Source organism: Bacillus rossius, chromosome 1, assembly GCF_032445375.1.
Source record: "Bacillus rossius redtenbacheri isolate Brsri chromosome 1, Brsri_v3, whole genome shotgun sequence".
Classification (NCBI taxonomy): Eukaryota; Metazoa; Arthropoda; class Insecta; order Phasmatodea; family Bacillidae; genus Bacillus; species Bacillus rossius.
The window spans coordinates 267,307,078-267,333,993 of NC_086330.1; positions in this window are offsets into that span (position 1 = coordinate 267,307,078).

Below are 26,916 nucleotides of genomic sequence, written 5' to 3' on the forward strand. Positions count from 1 at the left end.
ATGTAGCTTAATTATTCGTAATGAGCATCACCTGATCCTCCCAAATACTAAGATTTAAAAAAAGTATTGTCATTAAACTTATCACGGTCCTTATACCAAAGTCATACTGCAGACTGTGCACTGTAGCACCCTACTCAAACTGACTTACATAGCTTATGTTTTCTTTACATGCTTTCATTCGCGCTTACAATTTCTTTGAGGGCTTTCATTTGCGCTTACATTTTCTTTGCGCTTACATTTTCTTTGCGCTTACATTTTCTTAACATGCTTTCACTTGAGACTACAATTTCTTTGAGGGCTTTCCTCTACACTTATGTTTTCTTTGAGTGTTTTAAGGTTCGCTTATGTTTTCTTTACATGCATTCCTTTGCGCTTACATTTTATTTATATTGTAACTCTGTATTTCATGTAAACAATATTTAAGTATCCATATATATTATTAATCTTAATAGCAAATGTTATGGTCATGCATGCATCCTTATTTTTATAGTTGTCACCATAAAGTAAGCAGGATAAATTAAGGGAAATTAAAAACATAGTATACATGAAACATTTATTTTATTTATAAAGTTTATTATATACACAGTCTTTTTACACAAAGATATATACATCTATTTATCTAGTGGGTCGAAATGGCTAATTCTCAGCTCCAGACGGTTCACCGAATTCAGCGTCCAACCAGATCCTTTACCCATATATTCTTCTTCTTCCTTGCAGAGTTTTTCAATACTCTGTTTAACTGACTGCTTCACGTCGTTTGAAGTATAAATTGCAGCAGCCGATGTCTTGAAAGCACGCTTGCTCACTCGATTCTCGTGCGGCTCCGGTTTACCATATAGACAATCCAACCATAAGTTATATTTTAAAGGCCCATGCGATGCTGTATCGTCCATAAGCTGTTGTATTATATTCTGCTCAATATCACTCAGAAAAGTGCAAATATCTTTTGCCTCACTAAAAGTATTTAGATAGTAATAGTCTTTCAGAACTCCTCCAAATGCAGATTGTGCCAAGTACAATCCATTAGCATTTGTCTGTAACTGACCAAGCACAGTGTTAGATTTATGTCCAGTTGACGATGCGGGTGGTTGTTGATGCTGATTTCCTTTAATGCCGGAGCCTGTGCGCATGGGTACCTCTAGTTTAAATTGAGGAGTCGTGACGTTCACATGCTGTTCTACAGGCAAGCGAACTACACTTTTACAAATCTTCATATGTCTTTTCAAATTATCTTTGCGAGTAAACCACTGATTGCACTTAACACACCGAATCTTTATACGAGAGGGACTCTTCATACATTTACTTCTCTCGTGCCTTCGCGCATGATGAGCAAATGCAAACATCATGTCGCAGTAGTTGCAAGGATGTCTATTTGATGTGCCTTCCATGTCTCGGTTAGCTGTGTCCAAGACCGATGGTGCTTCACTTAAGTTTGGTGTGCTATTTTCAAAATCAATGCAACGCTGTTGTGCTGATGTCCTAACTTTCGACCGCTTAGCTCTTCCTTTGCATATCTTCAGGTGTATTTTCAAATCATCATTGCGAGTAAACTTCTTCCAACATTCATCACAGAAAACAATAGTGCGAGACGGATTCTTCAGGCAATTACTCTTATCATGACGTCTCATATTAAAACCTGTTGAGAACATCATATTACAGTGCGGACACCGATGCTTGATTGGTGGCGATGGCTCCATGCAGGATTCCAAAGAACTCGCGGTAGGATCCATACTCTCCCCAGATGTCTTTGTAGTTAAACAAGAAAGATAGCTCCCAAGCGATGTTCACTCTTCGGAGTCAGGATGACAACTAAGCTACTAATTCCGTCCACATCCCTACATATATAAAGACAACACCTACCCCCACTACGGCACTCTTCACATCATCAAAATGTTTACTTAGGACTCAGCTTACACAGGGTCTCTCTCTCTCTCTCTCTTCTACTCCAAATCATTCAACTATCATAGAAGTCTTGAAACTATCTAGATGATGCAGATTCATAACCTGACCAATTCAATCATGAGATGATTCTTGGTATGGTAAACACAACTAAAATACATCTCCTCCAGCTGCCATGATATATTATTAATAAAAAAAAGCCTAGCATCCTCTTAAATATTAACAACCTTATAGGACTTTGCACACCTCATTTAATTTCAAAAACTCCCAGCCACTATATCTACGCGGAACAATAAATAATTAATACTATCCCAACTCAGTCTCACACCAGCATATTTGTGTAATATTATCCACTGTATTTTTTTCGTAAAGTTAGCATTCCAACATAACCTACTGACATAATACTTAAATAATGTTATGTAGCATTCCGTCCCATTATATCAGTTAAAGTTGTTACCGTGCATAACTATACTCTAGCCATTGTTCCAAAGCAGCCAGAATTTAATACTATCAGTCCATCATCATCAAACTACTTAATATAATTCCATAAACATTTACCATATGCAAACATTAACTACACCATATTAAATATGTACTTGGTCCACTCAACAATCCAAAATGAATATCGGTCAAAAGGCAGTTTTAAATCTACGAGCCATAACATACATTCCTATTCCTCAGCCTGCAGTACCCAACATTCTTCAGCTTACAAACTCTTTAAATTAAACATTTATACATTTATGTACTTTCTTTCATGCTTTGAATGATTCTTGCAGTAAAGAATTTTGAGTCAAATACCACTTACAGACATGACCAGTCACATCATGCCATACAAAAAAAAATCACAGCACATCTCGACTTAACCATAGGATAAATCCATACAACATCTTCAACTAAATAGATAATACTTAAGATATGTACAAAGTCCGATCTAACATTCTGGTCGAGTCATTGCATATGAATACAAATATGAGGAGGGTACATACAAGCTAAGTCATTACATACGAATACAAACATGAGGAGGAGGGATCGTAGCATACATAAATTACACCCAACTTTACTCAAATACCAACTATATCAACCAGAAAGTAAATTATAAGAGTTCTGTTTCCAATTTAAATTACTTTCCGATCAATCATTCAGAAACCAAGGCACAAAACATAAAAATTTCGTCTAAGATCAAAAGAACTGCAAAGTCAACATATAATAAAACTGATGTCACAGTCTAAGCCATAAGATCTATGTCCATCGCATTTTTATCAACCTTTTCCCTTATCCACCTAAAGTGTATGAAATCTAAGGCCAGCAAAAAGAAATACTCGATACATATCGCCCATTTTAATTGTCCTTTTTCACAATGAAAATACCTGTAATGATTATGCGTAGAGATTCCGAAACCAATTTCGTACTTAAATAACAACTACTATGCCACCAATTCATATTATGAGTACTGGTAATACCACATCTCCTTACCCACATAATACGAACGTAGTGTCAAAAAAAAAAATAATCAACCATCATTCTCAGTTCTCATATTCCTCAACATGTTAGTATATCTACATAACAACAATATGTAAAGTCATATGTATAAGTATTTACAAAACTTGCACGAATCTAGAAGTTAAACCATACAGGCTAAACATCACTTTAAGACTTTTAAAAGCAGTTCACAACGAGTTTTCCCGAACGATGGAACATATATTTAGCTTTTGCATTGTTGCTAAGCTACATACATACACCCAAGTTAATGACATTAGCAATCATTCGATTATTGAGTAACAATATTGAAGCAACATCTATAATGTAATGTCAGAAAAAGGAGAAGTAAATGAAATGAGAAGAATCTAGAATTAACAACAAATGCTGGAATTTGGCGCATAGCTTAATTTTACTATCTATCACTGATACAGGTAGGTACATGATAGCATGGACAAGTTCTTGCACTTTCAATTACGGCCGATAATATTCGATGATTCTGGATTCAACTGCGAAAACATATCATGAAAAAAAAATGTTCTTTATCAGGTTCTTGTAGTCGGACATTACTTAATGTGCCAAGTTAAATCTCTTTAGGTGAATATCTATTACACACCGTTAGTGAACAATCATTTCCAACTGCTTCACTTGAAAATCACATCATCATCATCATCAGGAAGCTGGCGAGATCTTGTAAACTGGAGGCCAGTCTCATAGTAGTTTGTGCTGGGCTGGATGCTTTCATAAGAATGAAATTATATGTTGCAGCGACTCATGTGCACATTCAAAATATCGCTTCGTGAAAACAACTTTCCACATCTATCACACTGATGCGACTTGGAGGTAGGATTCACAAGACAATGATGTTCTTCATGTCGCCGAGCACTACTGCTGCTTGCAAACTTCTGCTTACAATATCTACACAAAATTCCGGATTTACACTTCACAATATGGAGGTTAAAATTTTCTCGTCGCATCAACAACTTTCCACATCTGTCACACAGAAGTATTATATCGGGGGAAGTCTTCATACATTCATATTTTCCAGCACGTGATGATTCTGGTGACACTATAGGTGATGTAGGCGTTGGTGATGACGGGTGCGATGACCTCGGCTTCATTTCCTGTGTAGTAGAATGATTCACTGCTAGTGATCTACCACTAAATATTTGGCCCATTGCAGGAGAAAAAATAACCTGGGAAGGCTATCCCAAAGAGTCTCCGCTATTTAAAGCCCAGAAACAAACTGATGGATTGCTATTTACATTGCGCCTTATATACTCTCGAAACCATGATCACATCATAATAACCAATCAAAAGAAGCCGAGTTCTCTTACATACATAAATATGTATTCACATGGACATTCACTGCACTCACTGAATACACACAATGACCATACAATGAGACTAAAAACTAGCTCCAAATGGATCCAAATACCTTCAGTAGCTATAATAGCTCCAACTGCTACCATAGCTCCAACTATCTCCAATAGCCCAAATAAGTTCATTAGCTCCAACTAGCTCCAATAGTCCAACTAACTTCATTAACTCTAACTAGCTCCAATAGTCCAACCAACTTCATTAGCACCACCTAGCCCCAATAGTCCAACTATCTCCAACTAGCTCCAATATCAACAAATGCTACATTATCCCCAACTAACTTCATTAGCTCCAACTAGCTCCAACAGCTCCAACTAGCTCCAATAGTTCCAACTATCTCCAATAGTTACAACTATCTCCAATAGTTCCAACTTCTATAATAGTCCAACTGCTGCAATGACTCAAAATGAATCCAACTGATAAAATAGCTGCAAACGGCTCCAACTATCCAAATAAATCCAATAGCTCCAACTAGCTCTAATAGCTACAATAGCTTTAACTAGCTTCAGTACTTACAATTAGCTCCAACCTCATCTGAATCTAGCGCCTCAATTGCCCCATAGACTCCAAAGCACCAACCGATTTCAGATATAAGATTACACGAAATAAAAAAGTTTATATTCATATTAAAAATTTATTTCACAATTTTATACACGCTTCGGTAAAACATATTATTGTATGTAGCCTGCTCTCCTTAGTTAACGAAGTATAGTCAATGTTTCTTTGGTGATGAATACTTTTTCAGCATTTTGAAAAGCAAGTAGAAGCCTTAACCTATCGACCAATACATTAGGATCAGCTCATGATGTTTAATCTATCTCGCCTGCTGCTGCAATCTTCCTAACATGTTTGTTATTAATATTTTTAAGCTATCTGAAGTCTTCTGTTTTAGCAACCATCTCATTGTCTTCCACGCAGTGATCATCATAAGAATGACCAGGTTTATTTATTTTAACACGACGTTTCCATCGTTTAGGTCTCACCGCTTCAACATATTCTTTAATAGTTTTATCTTCGGGTGCTTCATCAAAGTCTTTGATGTTTTCAGTAACTCAACACTTCCCTTGTTTAGATCTCACAACTTCATCACATTCTTCAATCTTGTCAGTTTCGGACACTCCATCACATTCTTCAATCTTGTCAGTTTCGGGCACTTCATCAAAATCTTCGATACCTACGGTTCCATCGTTTAGGTCTCAAAACTTCATCACAGTTCATAATCTTGTGAGCTTTAGGAGCCGCATTACAGTCTTCGATATTGCCAGCTTCGAGTGCTTCATCAAAATCTTTGAAGTTGTCAGCTTCAGCCTATTCTATGTTGTTCATAATTTAGTGAAGGTAACTTGAATTTGGTGTAAATAATTTTTTTTAATTTCGAATGAAGACACTACTTTCATCATTAGATTTCAATTCTATTTCATTAGTGATATCTAGTTATAGTTGGTAGAACCAGCATTTTCAACTTCGAGTTCATAATAATTTTTTAATAATTTATCTTCTTTCCTCTTCTTTGCTGTTGTAGACCTGACATCGTTATCATTAGATAGCCTGGTTGCACATATCTTGTGATGTTTATTCAACAAATATCTTCGACCAAAGTATTTCTGACACAGATTGCAACTAAATGGCTTTTGGTAAGGACTTAATGTACACTCTGCTCTGTCATGTCGCTTCGCATTTTTTTTTTTCCCTCAAGGTGAATTCCTTGTCGGAATATACACAGCTGTGTCCTTTCGACTAATACCAGATGCATATTGGAAGTTTTAATTTGTAACAAATACTTAAATATTATTTTTTTAACATGCCATCAGCGGTAACTAATTTTCCTTTTTTAAAATATGTAGGTTGCAAGTAGTTTCGCTTCATGCTAACATATATCACCACATGCTGTGTCAAAGTAAAGTTTGTGTATAATTAGGTAGGATGCTCTTTCACAGTCACAAGAGATGGAGAGATTCGTTAGACCTCTAGGGGGAAGAATTATTTCTCAAGGAAAAGATCAGGTAACATACCGAACTGATGCTGGTAGCGATAAATAATCCATGTTAGCTTCTACAACCAATACAACTTATGTGTTATTTTAATAGTAGACTTATAAAATTCCAACACCAAGAATAAATGTTACTACTAAGATAAATAAAATAATAAATTGGAGAAGGAGATGTATCAATGTATTTGAATATTAGAATATGTCGTTGCGGATGAATGTATGTGTGTTGACAGCTTTCTTAATATTTTTTTTATAACAACTGCCTGCAGTCAGCTAAAGAAAAATCAAGCTATAATAAAATAAATTATCTCCCACGACGGACAATTTCTTTTCTGATTTAGGTGGGCACCATATCCTTTATGCTTGCATATTTGTATTATATATATATTTAAAACATATGCTGAAGCATATATATTTTAACATATCTAAAATTAAAATTTATTTATGCTTAAGCATATTATATGCTTTAGCATAAGTTATATACTATATATATATGGTGCCCACCTAAATCAGAAAAGAAATTGTCCGTCGTGGGAGATAATTTATTTTATTATAGCTTGATTTTTCTTTAGCTGACTGCAGGCAGTTGTTATAAAAAAAAATATTAAGAAAGCTGTCAACACACATACATTCATCCGCAACGACATATTCTAATATTCAAATACATTGATACATCTCCTTCTCCAATTTATTATTTTATTTATCTTAGTAGTAACATTTATTCTTGGTGTTGGAATTTTATAAGTCTACTATTAAAATAACACATAAGTTGTATTGGTTGTAGAAGCTAACATGGATTATTTATCGCTACCAGCATCAGTTCGGTATGTTACCTGATCTTTTCCTTGAGAAATAATTCTTCCCCCTAGAGGTCTAACGAATCTCTCCATCTCTTGTGACTGTGAAAGAGCATCCTACCTAATTATACACAAACTTTACTTTGACACAGCATGTGGTGATATATGTTAGCATGAAGCGAAACTACTTGCAACCTACATATTTTAAAAAAGGAAAATTAGTTACCGCTGATGGCATGTTAAAAAAATAATATTTAAGTATTTGTTACAAATTAAAACTTCCAATATGCATCTGGTATTAGTCGAAAGGACACAGCTGTGTATATTCCGACAAGGAATTCACCTTGAGGGAAAAAAAAAAAATGCGAAGCGACATGACAGAGCAGAGTGTACATTAAGTCCTTACCAAAAGCCATTTAGTTGCAATCTGTGTCAGAAATACTTTGGTCGAAGATATTTGTTGAATAAACATCACAAGATATGTGCAACCAGGCTATCTAATGATAACGATGTCAGGTCTACAACAGCAAAGAAGAGGAAAGAAGATAAATTATTAAAAAATTATTATGAACTCGAAGTTGAAAATGCTGGTTCTACCAACTATAACTAGATATCACTAATGAAATAGAATTGAAATCTAATGATGAAAGTAGTGTCTTCATTCGAAATTAAAAAAAATTATTTACACCAAATTCAAGTTACCTTCACTAAATTATGAACAACATAGAATAGGCTGAAGCTGACAACTTCAAAGATTTTGATGAAGCACTCGAAGCTGGCAATATCGAAGACTGTAATGCAGCTCCTAAAGCTCACAAGATTATGAACTGTGATGAAGTTTTGAGACCTAAACGATGGAACCGTAGGTATCGAAGATTTTGATGAAGTGCCCGAAACTGACAAGATTGAAGAATGTGATGGAGTGTCCGAAACTGACAAGATTGAAGAATGTGATGAAGTTGTGAGATCTAAACAAGGGAAGTGTTGAGTTACTGAAAACATCAAAGACTTTGATGAAGCACCCGAAGATAAAACTATTAAAGAATATGTTGAAGCGGTGAGACCTAAACGATGGAAACGTCGTGTTAAAATAAATAAACCTGGTCATTCTTATGATGATCACTGCGTGGAAGACAATGAGATGGTTGCTAAAACAGAAGACTTCAGATAGCTTAAAAATATTAATAACAAACATGTTAGGAAGATTGCAGCAGCAGGCGAGATAGATTAAACATCATGAGCTGATCCTAATGTATTGGTCGATAGGTTAAGGCTTCTACTTGCTTTTCAAAATGCTGAAAAAGTATTCATCACCAAAGAAACATTGACTATACTTCGTTAACTAAGGAGAGCAGGCTACATACAATAATATGTTTTACCGAAGCGTGTATAAAATTGTGAAATAAATTTTTAATATGAATATAAACTTTTTTATTTCGTGTAATCTTATATCTGAAATCGGTTGGTGCTTTGGAGTCTATGGGGCAATTGAGGCGCTAGATTCAGATGAGGTTGGAGCTAATTGTAAGTACTGAAGCTAGTTAAAGCTATTGTAGCTATTAGAGCTAGTTGGAGCTATTGGATTTATTTGGATAGTTGGAGCCGTTTGCAGCTATTTTATCAGTTGGATTCATTTTGAGTCATTGCAGCAGTTGGACTATTATAGAAGTTGGAACTATTGGAGATAGTTGTAACTATTGGAGATAGTTGGAACTATTGGAGCTAGTTGGAGCTGTTGGAGCTAGTTGGAGCTAATGAAGTTAGTTGGGGATAATGTAGCATTTGTTGATATTGGAGCTAGTTGGAGATAGTTGGACTATTGGGGCTAGGTGGTGCTAATGAAGTTGGTTGGACTATTGGAGCTAGTTAGAGTTAATGAAGTTAGTTGGACTATTGGAGCTAGTTGGAGCTAATGAACTTATTTGGGCTATTGGAGATAGTTGGAGCTATGGTAGCAGTTGGAGCTATTATAGCTACTGAAGGTATTTGGATCCATTTGGAGCTAGTTTTTAGTCTCATTGTATGGTCATTGTGTGTATTCAGTGAGTGCAGTGAATGTCCATGTGAATACATATTTATGTATGTAAGAGAACTCGGCTTCTTTTGATTGGTTATTATGATGTGATCATGGTTTCGAGAGTATATAAGGCGCAATGTAAATAGCAATCCATCAGTTTGTTTCTGGGCTTTAAATAGCGGAGACTCTTTGGGATAGCCTTCCCAGGTTATTTTTTCTCCTGCAATGGGCCAAATATTTAGTGGTAGATCACTAGCAGTGAATCATTCTACTACACAGGAAATGAAGCCGAGGTCATCGCACCCGTCATCACCAACGCCTACATCACCTATAGTGTCACCAGAATCATCACGTGCTGGAAAATATGAATGTATGAAGACTTCCCCCGATATAATACTTCTGTGTGACAGATGTGGAAAGTTGTTGATGCGACGAGAAAATTTTAACCTCCATATTGTGAAGTGTAAATCCGGAATTTTGTGTAGATATTGTAAGCAGAAGTTTGCAAGCAGCAGTAGTGCTCGGCGACATGAAGAACATCATTGTCTTGTGAATCCTACCTCCAAGTCGCATCAGTGTGATAGATGTGGAAAGTTGTTTTCACGAAGCGATATTTTGAATGTGCACATGAGTCGCTGCAACATATAATTTCATTCTTATGAAAGCATCCAGCCCAGCACAAACTACTATGAGACTGGCCTCCAGTTTACAAGATCTCGCCAGCTTCCTGATGATGATGATGATGTGATTTTCAAGTGAAGCAGTTGGAAATGATTGTTCACTAACGGTGTGTAATAGATATTCACCTAAAGAGATTTAACTTGGCACATTAAGTAATGTCCGACTACAAGAACCTGATAAAGAACATTTTTTTTTTCATGATATGTTTTCGCAGTTGAATCCAGAATCATCGAATATTATCGGCCGTAATTGAAAGTGCAAGAACTTGTCCATGCTATCATGTACCTACCTGTATCAGTGATAGATAGTAAAATTAAGCTATGCGCCAAATTCCAGCATTTGTTGTTAATTCTAGATTCTTCTCATTTCATTTACTTCTCCTTTTTCTGACATTACATTATAGATGTTGCTTCAATATTGTTACTCAATAATCGAATGATTGCTAATGTCATTAACTTGGGTGTATGTATGTAGCTTAGCAACAATGCAAAAGCTAAATATATGTTCCATCGTTCGGGAAAACTCGTTGTGAACTGCTTTTAAAAGTCTTAAAGTGATGTTTAGCCTGTATGGTTTAACTTCTAGATTCGTGCAAGTTTTGTAAATACTTATACATATGACTTTACATATTGTTGTTATGTAGATCTACTAACATGTTGAGGAATATGAGAACTGAGAATGATGGTTGATTATTTTTTTTTTTGACACTACGTTCGTATTATGTGGGTAAGGAGATGTGGTATTACCAGTACTCATAATATGAATTGGTGGCATAGTAGTTGTTATTTAAGTAAGAAATTGGTTTCGGAATCTCTACGCATAATCATTACAGGTATTTTCATTGTGAAAAAGGACAATTAAAATGGGCGATATGTATCGAGTATTTCTTTTTGCTGGCCTTAGATTTCATACACTTTAGGTGGATAAGGGAAAAGGTTGATAAAAATGCGATGGACATAGATCTTATGGCTTAGACTGTGACATAAGTTTTATTATATGTTGACTTTGCAGTTCTTTTGATCTTAGACGAAATTTTTATGTTTTGTGCCTTGGTTTCTGAATGATTGATCGGAAAGTAATTTAAATTGGAAACAGAACTCTTATAATTTACTTTCTGGTTGATATAGTTGGTATTTGAGTAAAGTTGGGTGTAATTTATGTATGCTACGATCCCTCCTCCTCATGTTTGTATTCGTATGTAATGACTTAGCTTGTATGTACCCTCCTCATATTTGTATTCATATGCAATGACTCGACCAGAATGTTAGATCGGACTTTGTACATATCTTAAGTATTATCTATTTAGTTGAAGATGTTGTATGGATTTATCCTATGGTTAAGTCGAGATGTGCTGTGATTTTTTTTTGTATGGCATGATGTGACTGGTCATGTCTGTAAGTGGTATTTGACTCAAAATTCTTTACTGCAAGAATCATTCAAAGCATGAAAGAAAGTACATAAATGTATAAATGTTTAATTTAAAGAGTTTGTAAGCTGAAGAATGTTGGGTACTGCAGGCTGAGGAATAGGAATGTATGTTATGGCTCGTAGATTTAAAACTGCCTTTTGACCGATATTCATTTTGGATTGTTGAGTGGACCAAGTACATATTTAATATGGTGTAGTTAATGTTTGCATATGGTAAATGTTTATGGAATTATATTAAGTAGTTTGATGATGATGGACTGATAGTATTAAATTCTGGCTGCTTTGGAACAATGGCTAGAGTATAGTTATGCACGGTAACAACTTTAACTGATATAATGGGACGGAATGCTACATAACATTATTTAAGTATTATGTCAGTAGGTTATGTTGGAATGCTAACTTTACGAAAAAAATACAGTGGATAATATTACACAAATATGCTGGTGTGAGACTGAGTTGGGATAGTATTAATTATTTATTGGTCCGCGTAGATATAGTGGCTGGGAGTTTTTGAAATTAAATGAGGTGTGCAAAGTCCTATAAGGATGTTAATATTTAAGAGGATGCTAGGCTTTTTTTTATTAATAATATATCATGGCAGCTGGAGGAGATGTATTTTAGTTGTGTTTACCATACCAAGAATCATCTCATGATTGAATTGGTCAGGTTATGAATCTGCATCATCTAGATAGTTTCAAGACTTCTATGATAGTTGAATGATTTGGAGTAGAAGAGAGAGAGAGAGAGAGACCCTGTGTAAGCTGAGTCCTAAGTAAACATTTTGATGATGTGAAGAGTGCCGTAGTGGGGGTAGGTGTTGTCTTTATATATGTAGGGATGTGGACGGAATTAGTAGCTTAGTTGTCATCCTGACTCCGAAGAGTGAACATCGCTTGGGAGCTATCTTTCTTGTTTAACTACAAAGACATCTGGGGAGAGTATGGATCCTACCGCGAGTTCTTCGGAATCCTGCATGGAGCCATCGCCACCAATCAAGCATCGGTGTCCGCACTGTAATATGATGTTCTCAACAGGTTTTAATATGAGACGTCATGATAAGAGTAATTGCCTGAAGAATCCGTCTCGCACTATTGTTTTCTGTGATGAATGTTGGAAGAAGTTTACTCGCAATGATGATTTGAAAATACACCTGAAGATATGCAAAGGAAGAGCTAAGCGGTCGAAAGTTAGGACATCAGCACAACAGCGTTGCATTGATTTTGAAAATAGCACACCAAACTTAAGTGAAGCACCATCGGTCTTGGACACAGCTAACCGAGACATGGAAGGCACATCAAATAGACATCCTTGCAACTACTGCGACATGATGTTTGCATTTGCTCATCATGCGCGAAGGCACGAGAGAAGTAAATGTATGAAGAGTCCCTCTCGTATAAAGATTCGGTGTGTTAAGTGCAATCAGTGGTTTACTCGCAAAGATAATTTGAAAAGACATATGAAGATTTGTAAAAGTGTAGTTCGCTTGCCTGTAGAACAGCATGTGAACGTCACGACTCCTCAATTTAAACTAGAGGTACCCATGCGCACAGGCTCCGGCATTAAAGGAAATCAGCATCAACAACCACCCGCATCGTCAACTGGACATAAATCTAACACTGTGCTTGGTCAGTTACAGACAAATGCTAATGGATTTTACTTGGCACAATCTGCATTTGGAGGAGTTCTGAAAGACTATTACTATCTAAATACTTTTAGTGAGGCAAAAGATATTTGCACTTTTCTGAGTGATATTGAGCAGAATATAATACAACAGCTTATGGACGATACAGCATCGCATGGGCCTTTAAAATATAACTTATGGTTGGATTGTCTATATGGTAAACCGGAGCCGCACGAGAATCGAGTGAGCAAGCGTGCTTTCAAGACATCGGCTACTGCAATTTATACTTCAAACGACGTGAAGCAGTCAGTTAAACAGAGTATTGAAAAACTCTGCAAGGAAGAAGAAGAATATATGGGTAAAGGATCTGGTTGGACGCTGAATTCGGTGAACCGTCTGGAGCTGAGAATTAGCCATTTCGACCCACTAGATAAATAGATGTATATATCTTTGTGTAAAAAGACTGTGTATATAATAAACTTTATAAATAAAATAAATGTTTCATGTATACTATGTTTTTAATTTCCCTTAATTTATCCTGCTTACTTTATGGTGACAACTATAAAAATAAGGATGCATGCATGACCATAACATTTGCTATTAAGATTAATAATATATATGGATACTTAAATATTGTTTACATGAAATACAGAGTTACAATATAAATAAAATGTAAGCGCAAAGGAATGCATGTAAAGAAAACATAAGCGAACCTTAAAACACTCAAAGAAAACATAAGTGTAGAGGAAAGCCCTCAAAGAAATTGTAGTCTCAAGTGAAAGCATGTTAAGAAAATGTAAGCGCAAAGAAAATGTAAGCGCAAAGAAAATGTAAGCGCAAATGAAAGCCCTCAAAGAAATTGTAAGCGCGAATGAAAGCATGTAAAGAAAACATAAGCTATGTAAGTCAGTTTGAGTAGGGTGCTACAGTGCACAGTCTGCAGTATGACTTTGGTATAAGGACCGTGATAAGTTTAATGACAATACTTTTTTTAAATCTTAGTATTTGGGAGGATCAGGTGATGCTCATTACGAATAATTAAGCTACATACTCTAGCAGAGGATGAAAGTTAGTATGCTAATATAATCAAGTATGGTGGGTGCATACATGAGATGATAATATAATATGTTGGTGGTCAAGATTAAAGTGTGTGATAACAAAATCTAAGTTGGCGGCGGTGTGGATATGTTATAAGTCAAATGTGATGATATAGTCCAAGATGGCGGGAAGTTCAGGGTGTCGACAGTAATGTGAAATGTGATGATGCCAAGATAGTGTTGGTGACAAGATGACGAACATAAATGCTATAATCCAATATAGTGGAAAGTTCAAGGTGAGGGACATATTTAAGATGTTATAGGTCAAGACAGCACTACACTCCAGCAGGGCAGAATCAAACTAATATGACGCCCTCTGGCAGTTAATGTGTGTACTAAGTGATACTAGCGCTCCTAGTAGTGAATATTGAAAACAAGATGGCGGCTGCACTTGTCTAGACATTAGCGCTCCTGGTAGCGAATATTGAAAACAAGATGGCCGCTGCACACTCTGCTAGACACTAGCGCTCCTGGTAGCGAATACGGAAAACAAGATGGCGGCCGCACTCTGCTAGACACTAGTGCTCCTGGTAGCAAGTATTGAAACAATAATAAAAATATATATGTCGTATAATTCTCGAAAAGATGATGCTATTATTACTTTCAATAAAAATATTACTAGTCCGAATATGTGTGTTAATGTTTTATATATATATATACCTTATTTAATTCTTACATCGGTAATTGTCTTGATGGCCGAGCGGTTAAAGGCGTATGTTTTCTAACCTAAAGGTCAGAGCTGTGTGATGGTTCGAATCTCAGCAGTTCCGAATGTATTTTGTATAAAAAAAAAATATTTTAATATATTGATAAGGACCATAATAACATTGGTATGTAACGCAATATCGACCTTATGTGTATGAATAGAGCGATGGCGATGATACTCTCTAGGGAAAAAAAACATCAGAAACATAGATGGGGAAATCCACGATGGCGGAACATAATGTAAAACAAGATGGTGGGCCCCAGCACAGAAGAAAAAAAAATCAAGATGGCGATAGTAACAACATTCAAGATGGCGGCTTCCAGCAGACGAAAACAAATGATTGTTGTGATTTCATAAACAAAGATGACGATCGTAACGAAAATTGCAACAGGTGTGATTAAAATGGCGGCTATGAATTCATAATATTAAATACTGGAAAACAAAATGGTTGAAAGTTCTAGAATTCAAAATGGTGGCCGGAAATGACGTAATCCAAGATGGGGGTGCGGTGATGTCATCTATGGGTGGGTGGGTAGGTAAGGAGGATACTAACCCGCTATCCGGAGATGGGAGGGTAGGTAAGGGGGATAACAACCCGCAATGGGGAGATTTGCGGGTAGGTAAGGATGATACCAAGCCTCTATCCGGAGATTTGCGGATGGTTAGAAAATTTCGGGGATGGGGAAATTTTGTAGGGAAATTTTGTAGGAAAACGGGAAATTTTGAGGAAAATTGGCGGAAAATCGGGAAATTTCCAGGAAATCGGTGATGACGTCAGGGGTCAAAGGTCAAAACAGTGACGTCAGGGGTCAAAGGTCATGAATCCTGAATCCTCATCCACAATCCACTGTCCCCGGAGGAACTATATCTAACTACTCTCTACCATCTGAGCTACGCCCCCAGATGACATTTTAACATTGGACTACGTTGTATCAGAGTGTTTACTATAAGATTTAAAACTGTGCAAGTTACGGCAAACTCTCTTTTTACGGGTCAGTGCTGATACGATGTGTTTCCACTAAAAACGTATTTTAATGTCTGCACTATGTCTTGCATTAAACAAGAATGGGATCGTACCCCACTTTCTCGGTTTCATGTATTGTATTTACTTTGAAAGTATTTTAAAATATTAATCTTTAAAATTGGGACTAATTAGACTCAGTGGCTTTACTTGACGTAAAAGTTACAGTTAACCACAAATAATAACCTCAAGAGTACGAAGCTGTGAACTTTGATTTGTCGAGTCATACAACGAAATAATAGAGTTGCACTGCAGTATGTGACAGTATAAAAAATTGGTTGTCTGTAAAGTCGGTTTACAGACGACAGTTTAACGTGACAACGTCATAACAAAACATTGATGAAATGACTGATCCAGAAGAAAAGGAAATATCATATTCGGCCTGAGACTGAGCCGTAATAGGTTTTTGCAACCAAACCATTTAGGCATTAAAAATATTATATTCTTTGAGGAAGAAATTTTTTTTTAATTTTTCTATATTTTGTATGATAAAATTTACCTCTGCATACTTTTATGAATAAAATTGAATCATTTTTATTGAATTATCACTATTTTGTATGGATACAAAGAAGTGAAATGAAATGAACAATTTAATTAATAAATTTACTTTTATTTGCATTTATTAATTCAAATATATTTATTACTTTTAAAATGTTGCGTGCGCCGTATTTTTTTTTACAAGTAACAAAAAATATTTTGCAGCTGCCGGGATTCGAACCGACAACCTTTGGATTAGAAAGTTCAAATTCAATTTCAAATTCAAAATATTTTTATTCTACATGTTTACACTTTACAGTTATTTGTCAATGATTTATAAGACACGCCAGCACGCAGTGCTCTTTTGTCTAAAGTACAGTATTTTTAAATACAAGTTACACTTTGCTGGTATATACAAAATTTACAGAGGTTAACAGAAAAATATAAGAGGTATTAGTCAAAGGAAAATTTTTTTGTACTTGTAAATATAAATACGGCCCACGCAACATTTTAAAAGTAATAAATATATTTGAATTAATGAATGCAAATAAAAGTAAATTTATTAATTAAATTGTACATTTAATTTCACTCCTTTGTATCCATACAAAATAGTGATAATTCAATAAAAATGATTCAATTTTATTCATAAAAGTATGCAGAGGTAGATTTTATCATACAAGATATAGAAAAATTAAAAAAAAAAATTTCTTCCTCAAAGAATATAATATTTTTAATGCCTAAATGGTTTGGTTGCAAAAACCTATTACGGCTCAGTCTCAGGCCGAATATGGTATTTCCTTTTCTTCTGGATCAATCATTTCATCAATGTTTTGTTATGACGTTGTCACGTTAAACTATCGTCTGTAAACCGACTTTACAGACAACCAATTTTTTATACTGTCACATACTGCAGTGCAACTCTATTATTTCGTTGTATGACTCGACAAATCAAAGTTCACAGCTTCGTACTCTTGAGGTTATTATTTGTGGTTAACTGTAACTTTTACGTCAAGTGAAGCCACTAAGTCTAAAATAGTCCCAATTTTAAAGATTAATATTTTAAAATACTTTCAAAGTAAATACAATACATGAAACCGAGAAAGTGGGGTACGATCCCATTCTTGTTTAATGCAAGACATAGTGCAGACATTAAAATACGTTTTTAGTGGAAACACATCGTATCAGCACTGACCCGTAAAAAGAGAGTTTGCCGTAACTTGCACAGTTTTAAATCTTATAGTAAACACTCTGATACAACGTAGTCCAAAGTTAAAAGGTCATCTGGGGGCGTAGCTCAGATGGCAGTCCGCCCCGTGCTCGCGTGGTGCGCGGACGTGTGCGACGCGACGTGTCTCGTGCGCTGTTACTCTCCTGGTTTAGTGCAAGAGCGAGTTAAGTGTCGTGCGGCTTACACGTAACGTATTCTAAAGGCTTCTTACTGACTTTCGCAGGACCATCATGGTGACTTGCCAACCGACCCCACGGGTGAATACCCTTCGCGTGAAGTGTCAAACCAAACCGCTCGCGTTGGACTTACTCCGATGGCTCGACGAGACATTTGGGCTGCAGGATGACGAAGTGATTGCTGTACAGGTCGACGGACGCCAACGGTGCGTCTTTGTGAAGTTGACATCGCTACTACACTGCGAGAGGATCATCCGAGAGACCGGCGGAACGTCTCAGATACACGCAGCGAGTGGTGAGTCAATACAAGTAGACATAGAACTGGCGCTAGACAACCTGAAAACCGTCAGGGTCGTAAACATTCCCGTGGAAGTACCAAATGAACGGATTGTTTACTCGCTCACTCCGTACGGAAAGATACACACGTGCGTGGACGAAATGTGGGGGGTGTATCGCAAGTTCAAAGCCAAGACAGGGGTACGAATAGTGAAAATGGAACTCAATCAAAATATTCCCTCACAGCTGGTAGTCGATGGGCATCGCGGGTTCGTAGTGTATGACGGACAACTCCAGACCTGCAGTCACTGCTCGCAGGCGGGCCACCACCGCGCGGCCTGCCCCACTCTTCCGCGCGAGCGGTCTGGCGTGCCGCGCACGTGGGCGCAGACACTGCAGGGTGGCGCGCAGAGCAGTCGCTCGACAGAACCGCACGAAGTGCGGGACCGGCCCACCACCTCTGGGGCGAGCTTACAACCGCCAGCACAAACTCTGACGTCAGAAGACAGGGAGGAGAGGCCTTATGAGGCGGTCCCACTCAAAACTCTGCTGTCCACCATTACCGCATCACCTCTTGTTCCGACTCAACAGGACATGGCCGCCCCGGATATACGACTCGATACGCCCACGGACATGGAGGATGACGGAATGTCCGAATGCTCACAGGAGGCACACTCCACCAACCCCCGCTCAGGCAAAAAGTCCGGTGGGCGTGAACGGCCCCCGAGCGGGCGCAGGGACAAAAAGGCCCGTCATGCGAGTCGCAGTCCAAGTCGCGACACCGCCCTACCGGACAGCCCGCGTTCACAACGTGAATACTCACTCCGCATTGCCCAGCATGCGATCGAGCAAATCAAGGGGGGCGCGATCAGCATAATGGAACAGAGTGGGGGAGGGGATGACGTAGCTAGTAGCAAAGACGTAGCGGATGACTAGAGTTTTAACAATTGCCACTGTCAACATTTGTGCAATTGAAGCTCCTTTCAAATTTCATGTTTTACACAGCATTGTACGTGCGCACGCTATCGACGTACTATTTTTACAAGAGTGTGCGCTAGAGCGGCTACCATATTTTGACCAATATAATGTGTACCCCAACATCGGCCCTCAAGGGAGAGGAACCATTGTTGTCACAAAGAACCATCTTGAACTCACGCACATCAGAGCGCACGCATCTGGGAGAATAATCTCTGGCACACTCATAGCGCTCAATCCCTCCAGCGCTACTGGCAGGAGCATCATCGGACAATGTGTGAATGTCTATGCACCCTCTAGCTCTCAGCGTCGAACAGAACGCCAGGAATTTTTTCGCCAGGAAATCCTTCCATTTATATGGAATGATGGCACGGGTCTTATTCTAGGTGAAGATTTCAATTGTATAATTAAACCCAGTGATCACGTTGGTGGACACTACCCCATTAACACGGCACTGCATGAGCTCGTTACTGCCATTGATGTGGAAGACATGGTCGACATTCTTCAAGTACCCACACCACATTACACCTTTCATGCCTATTCATCTAGTTCGCGCCTAGACAGGTTTTATATGTCCCGCACGCATCGACACAACGCGCGATCATATGATGTGGTGCCAGTGGCTGTCACAGATCATTACATGGTCGTTTGTACTGTGGCTGCTCCGGAGGTTTCACCCACACCTGGGCGTAACTACTGGAGACTACAAACATGCTTGTTGGGTCAAACTGAAGTGGACAATGATTTTCATCGGCGCTGGTCTCATTGGTTGCGATGTAAACAGAGGTACGCGGACACAGCGGATTGGTGGGATGGCTGCGTCAAACCAGGTCTGGCAAAATTATTTAGGCACCATGGCAGGCGTTGTAGACGGGAGCAGGACTCCCTTCTCTATTTGCACGAGAGGGCCCTGCGGGAATTAAGTACGCATCCAACCGCAGTTACCAATCTGAGGGATCAAGCCCGTCGCCTTAAGGAACGGATCATCGCCGTACACCGAGCGAACATGGAAAGTCGCATTGTATTCAACACCACCAAGAGTGCGCTACAGCAAGAAAGGCTTAGCATTCACTCCCTCATGCGAGATCGGAAGAGGCGCACACGAAGGTACATCAGCTCGGTTGTGGACGCGAATGGCACGGTCGTAAGGGATTCCACAACCATCCTCGCAGCATTTACAAGTAGTTACAAGGAACTCTATGCGGACCACGACATTGACTATGATGAAGGGACGTCATTCCTCGATGTGTATGACAGCAGCCTTGACGACATAGCACAGCACCATCTGGAGGCCGACCCAACTGACGAAGAAATCACACACATTGTTCGGAGGGCCCCAAAAACCAAATCCCCTGGTGTGGACGGTATCCCCTACGAATTCTACCAGCACTATTGGCCAACGATTCGAGAGGAATTTTGCGAAATGGCGCGCACGGTCATTCGACGAGGGCGTCTGTGCAGCACGCAAACAGAGGGAATCATTGTGCTCATACCCAAGGTACCACAGCCACGTGAAGTAGCCCACTATAGGCCTATCACGCTTCTGTGTGCTGACTACAAAATCATCGCACGGGTGTATGCCAATCGTATTATATCAGCGCTGTCTGATGTCATCGGGCCGGACCAACATTGTATTGTGCAGGGGACGTCCATCACACATGGCACTTCTGCGCTCCGCGATGTGCAGCTCCTGGCGCGCACAACGCCGGGTGCTGTCGCCCTCCTGAACATTGACCTTGAGAAGGCTTTTGACCGGGTGCAATGGAGCTTCCTCGACAGAGTGCTCGAGCACCTTTGCTTCCCTCCCACAGTTCGAGCTGTCCTACGCACGTTCCGTGAGAACCTAACCTCGAAGATGTCCATCAATGGTTGTTTTGGTGACAAATTTCCGATTCGCTCCTCTGTCCGACAAGGGTGCCCGCTCTCGATGGTACTTTTCGTCCTTTATATTGAGCCCCTTATAAGGAAATTTAACTCTACTCTCTCAGGACTGAGTATTCAAGGGAATCCTTTAACGTGCATTGGGTATGCAGATGATGTTACGGTAATTGTGCGTAGTGACCATGAACTTACGGCCGCTCATGCTATTCTTGAGGCCTTCCACAAGGCAACGCATGCAAAATGCAACTTCGCGAAAACCAAAGTGTTGAATCTGAAAGCAGCACCAGATGTGATTGTGCCACAGCATTCATTCGTGTCTACGGATGCGATCAGGACACTTGGAATACTTTTCACGGGTGACATCGGTCATACCATTCAAGAGAACTGGGACGGAGTGGTGCGGAAAGTTCGTGGTAGCCTGCTTGAGTCACACCTTAGAAACCTCAACATCATCCAACGTGTATATATCGTTAACATGTACTCCCTTTCACAACTCTGGTACATGGCACAGGTGTTCCCCATGCCAGCTGCGATTGCAGCTCAAATCAGGCAATACATTGGATGGTTTATCTGGAAAGGATTCCTCTTCAAGGTCAGCCGCGATCAGCTGACGATTCCTGTCAGTAAAGGTGGTCTCGGACTCATTGAGCATGAGCAAAAAGCACGAGCCTTGTTCCAGAAATGCGTCATACAACGTGTCTTACAGGGTGGTCGCTCCTCGGCTTTGTACACAGCCGCATGGGGCGCCAGGGAGCGCCTACCCCGACACTACAAGTCCGCCGCCGATCACCTTCGCACGACGATTTCCGAACTTCCCGAAGGTACGCATGTCTCCACAAGACAACTTTATGGTTTCCAGCGACGAGCAACACCCTCTGTGCCGAATATTCAGAATAAGATCCTTTCTTTGCGTTGGCTGAACATATGGAAAAACGTTTCTGATCCTGAATTACCTACTCATCTCTGTGCCGAAGCTTTCACATTTGTCAACGACCTGACACCCACCCTTTATCGCAAGAAACGCATTGCGTTATCCCAGGATGACCACTGCGAACTCTGTGGCTACCGTGACACCGCCCTCCATCGCATATGTGCTTGCTCATTCTCGCGCCCCTTGTGGGAGTGGTGTAAAACCAAACTTTCCAGACTGCTCTGCCTACCTCCACGAGACGTGTGCGCGGACCGCATGTGCTACCTCGACATCACGGCCTTCCCTACCGTGAAGAGGCGGGCGGCTGTGTGGCTGATGGCGAATTTGATCGATTTTGTGCTCAAAACTCAAGTGCCATATTTCTTGCGGGACTTCATATCCCAGCTACGACGTGACAGATGGTCTATGGTAAAAAAACAATACGTTAAGAAGGAGGTTTGGACATTACCTTTTCATGTTTTGAAATTTGTACAGATGGTGTGGGACTGTGTTAATCCGCAGGGGCGAGGTATCAGTATCGTGTAACCCATTTGTGCTGACTGTAATCTGATGTGAGCTGTAATGTTATGTACATGCACATGATATCACAATAAACTAATAAACTAAAAAAAATAATTAAAAAAAAAGTAGCTCAGATAGTAGAGCGCTCGCTTAGCCTGCGAGAGGTACCAGGATTGATACCTGGCGCCTCCAATTATTATTATTTTCTAAAACTAAAAACTATAATTAAATAAGTTGAATCTTCTACCTGAATAAAATCTTAAAAATATATATTATGTGGCATCTTCTGAGTGAAGCATCGATGTAATATATAACTTTCGCTAGAGTTTTGAAAACTTCCTGCTGTGCAGCTGTAAGAAATTTTGTTTGTGCTTGGTTCGTCCACAATATACATTTATTTGGTCACGACTAGGGATTGAACCAATAATATGAATCGATTGAATCAATAACTACATTAATTGCAAATTCATTTTATGAATTTTGGAATTTTTCCCGAATTACTAGCTAAATAATTACAAATTACCAAAATGGCACCCACATGATAAGATGGCGGGTGTCACAGTAATAACAAATGATTACTGCACTCTAGCGGGTAAAACTCAAACAAGTCTGATGGTAATGTACTCTATAAGACGAGTACACACACAAGATGGAGTCCTCCAGCAGATGACAACAAGATGGAGGCAATGTCCTCTAGCAGGTGGTATATGCAAACTATCGTTCCTGGTAGCGAGTACTGAACACAAAATGGTGGATCTAATATGGTTGTCAAGGTCACGGTCAAATTTCAAGGTTAAGGACACAGTTAAAGGTTACGGTCAAAGTTCAAGGTCAAGGTCAAAGTTCAATGCCAACAGTCGAGGTCAAAGGTATGGCGAACAAAAAATTAAACTAACATGGCATCAGCACACTCTAGGAGCCGAAAACAAAATGGAGGCCTCCAGCAGACGAAAACAAGATGGCGGAAGTGACGTCATACCAGCTGATGATATACATACCTTGGTATTGGCGTGTCAGTCGGCAGGTGGCTTACATAGAAGAAGGATCTATCGATATTATTTTTATTTTTTTTTGACGGGATTCGAACCGAGGACTTCAAGGTGTAAGCGCGTTTTTAAATTGTATTTTATTAAAACGTGATTATTAAAATTTTATTATAATTTTTGAAATTCTGTCTAAATTTATACAATAAAAATTACGGTTTTCCAAGATGGCGGCCGTAACGTAAAGTTCAACAAAATGTTTAATCTTTTTTTAATTACATTAATAAATTTTTTTATTAATTTTTAAAATTTTTTCCTGAATTTCTAGAATTAAAATTACGAATTTTCAAGATGGTGTACATGACGTCATTCTTGCTGACGATATATATATATATATATATGTATACCTTGACATAAGTGGTGGTAGGTCAGTCTGCCAGCAGCCACCATGAGGGAAGGATCGGTCGCCATTTTTTTTGCCTCCACCGGGTTCGAACCAAGGGCTACGAGCTCCATGTCGAAAATGTATTTTTTTTAATATTTTTATTATAATTTTATTAATGAAATTTTTTTATACATATTTTTTTATTTTATCAATAAAATCGTATAATAAATAAAGATTTTATAGATGGCAAGCCGTAACGGAAATTGCAAGGGTGACGTTATATTCCATTATGACGTCAGCGGCTTAGAGCGACTAGCTCTTAGGACTTTTAAGCCGCTTTTAGGAATATGTGTTCTCTCTAAGTCAAAAGGCTTTTGAGGTTTTTCGAAATCCTAATTTTTGAATTTCTGTGGAAGAAAACGACAAATTTTCCCATAAAACGGGAAATTTCGAGTCAATTTGAGTCGTTTTGAGTCATTTTTGGGGAATTTTTAGGTATTTTTGAGTCCAAGATGGCTGCCGTGCCGTCAGAGCTTGGTCGGCACCACTCACCACAGCCTGAAGCCTGGCGCCGGAGCCCCATTCACATACTACTTTCAACCAATGAGCATTCTTTTTGACCTTGGACCTAAATATTTTTCTAACATACATTCTATATGCAGGGTTTTTTAGGTACCACATTAGTAAAATAAAACTAAATACTATAATACTAAAAATATTCTATCATTAATATGAATATTTAAGTCACAAAATGACCAAAATTTCCTATTTTCTGTCATTGATTACGTCTCTTTGGATTGGTGTTCGTGTGTCTGGGCAATTCTCTGAGAGAAGAGAAATTGCGAGGGAAGTGGAAAGTGTCTGGCGGCTCTAATAACTTACGTATCACTCTCAAGAGGTGATATTCTATGGTCATATATAACCTGACTCCCTCATAACGGCTAAAGTTTATGTCCACTGAGTTTTACCGGAGTGGTGTAGATATCACTTAAATTGAGGTCCGGATTCATAAGTCCTTGTTTATATTAATGTTGTGTAAAAATCTATTATTTCCTTTTACCTTAAGAAATACTTGTTCTAATCCCTTACAATATTAACTAATTATCCATAGTTAAGTGTTTGCATTTTTTTAGGTTAATGGATTTTAATGTAAATTATTTAATTTGAACACTTGTTTAAGTTAACATTCATAGGCTAGTGTAACTTATGGTCAAATGCAGTTGTTCACGTGAGATATTTCGTACTTTTTCTTGACGATAAGGGATACGAGCTTTCAAATAACACCTGCACCATAACAAGGCAAATTAATTTGTAAATAAAATTATTTATGCAAAAGCAAGCTTATATTATGGATCCATATTTTAAGAAAATAAACAAGAGAAAAATATGTATAGTAAATCTGGGCGTATTAATGAGTCTTTTATTAAAAATTAATTAAATTCGATTTTAATATTTTATCTTCCGTTTGACTCGTAGTTATATCATGCAACTGCTCTTTTTACGCTAGCAAAACCGTACGTACAAATTACAAGCATCTTCAGTAAAAAAAATTGGTTGTCTGTAAAGTCGGTTTACGTGACGTCATAACAAAACATTGATGAAATGATTGCATACTTTTATGAATAAAATTGAATCATTTTTATTTTAATAATAAAAGAATAAATACTTGCAATTATAGATACTAGTAATCAGATTTTTAAAATGCAAGAATAATTAACCTTTATTACCGAAATTGTTGTTGTAATAAGCAATGAAAACCACATTAACTTTTCAATTCACTTTATAAACAGTCGACGAAACAGTTCACGTGTAGATGACTTGTAATCAATTTAAAAAAATGGCGTTTGGCTATAAGTTTAAATATAATTATGAACAAGTTTTCATATAAATAAACTGTAATTAAATATCTATCATTTATTATATGAATCACCATAATTTTTTCGTCAATTGTAACAAAACCTATTATTACTGCACTCGCCGACAGATGCTACTTTCTTTAATAATAAAAGAATAAATACTTGAAATTATACTAGTAATCAGATTTTTAAAATGCAAGAATAATTAACCTTTATTGCCAAAATTGTTGTAATAAGCAATGAAAACCACATTAAATTTTCGTTTAGATATAATTATTAACAAGTTTTCATATAAATAAACTGTAATCAAATATCTAACATAACCTATTATTACTGCACTCGCCGACAGATGCTACTTTTTTTAATAATAAAAGAATAAATACTTTAAATTATACTAGTAATCAGATTTTTAAAATGCAAGAATAATTAACCTTTATTGCCGAATTTGTTGTTTTAATAAGCAATCAAAACCACAGATTAAAATTCGTCGAGAATATTTTACGTTTTTATGTTTTCCAGTGCTCAAAATGATATGCAATTGTGGTCCCGGGCACGAAATTTTATTTATAATTCATTAATAATAACGCCCCTCGCGATAAACAAAGGAAAATATGTATTAACGAGTGCCTGGTTCCCGCAGCAGCTGATAGAGAGCACGATTCGTTCGGTTCGCGCCCGTCACCGTAGAGAGCAGCACCGTAGGGGAATAATATTATTTCGTTTTTATAATCAATTTTATAACAAATACGCATCCCAAATACACCAAACTTATTTATAATGTGTTACAATATTTTTTAAAACATTGTGCAAAAGATCCCGGGTGTAATTTGAATTATTATGTGTAACTGTAAAACACCATTGTTCGTTAAAAACGTATTTGAAAATTCAACATTACTCTTAAATAACCGTACCGATTGTGCTGAAAATCGGGGGACTATCGTTAAATTACATACTATTAATAATTCAAACGACGAAAACATGATTGAAAAGTCAAATCGGTGGTTGTTCCAATCGAGTGGAAGATAGATGCGGCGCATGGGTACAATGAGCGTAACGGGACACATCCGTAGAGGGACAATGTGTGTTACGGGACACTTTTTCGTGCGTGCAGCCGGCGTTCATCGATTTATTAGA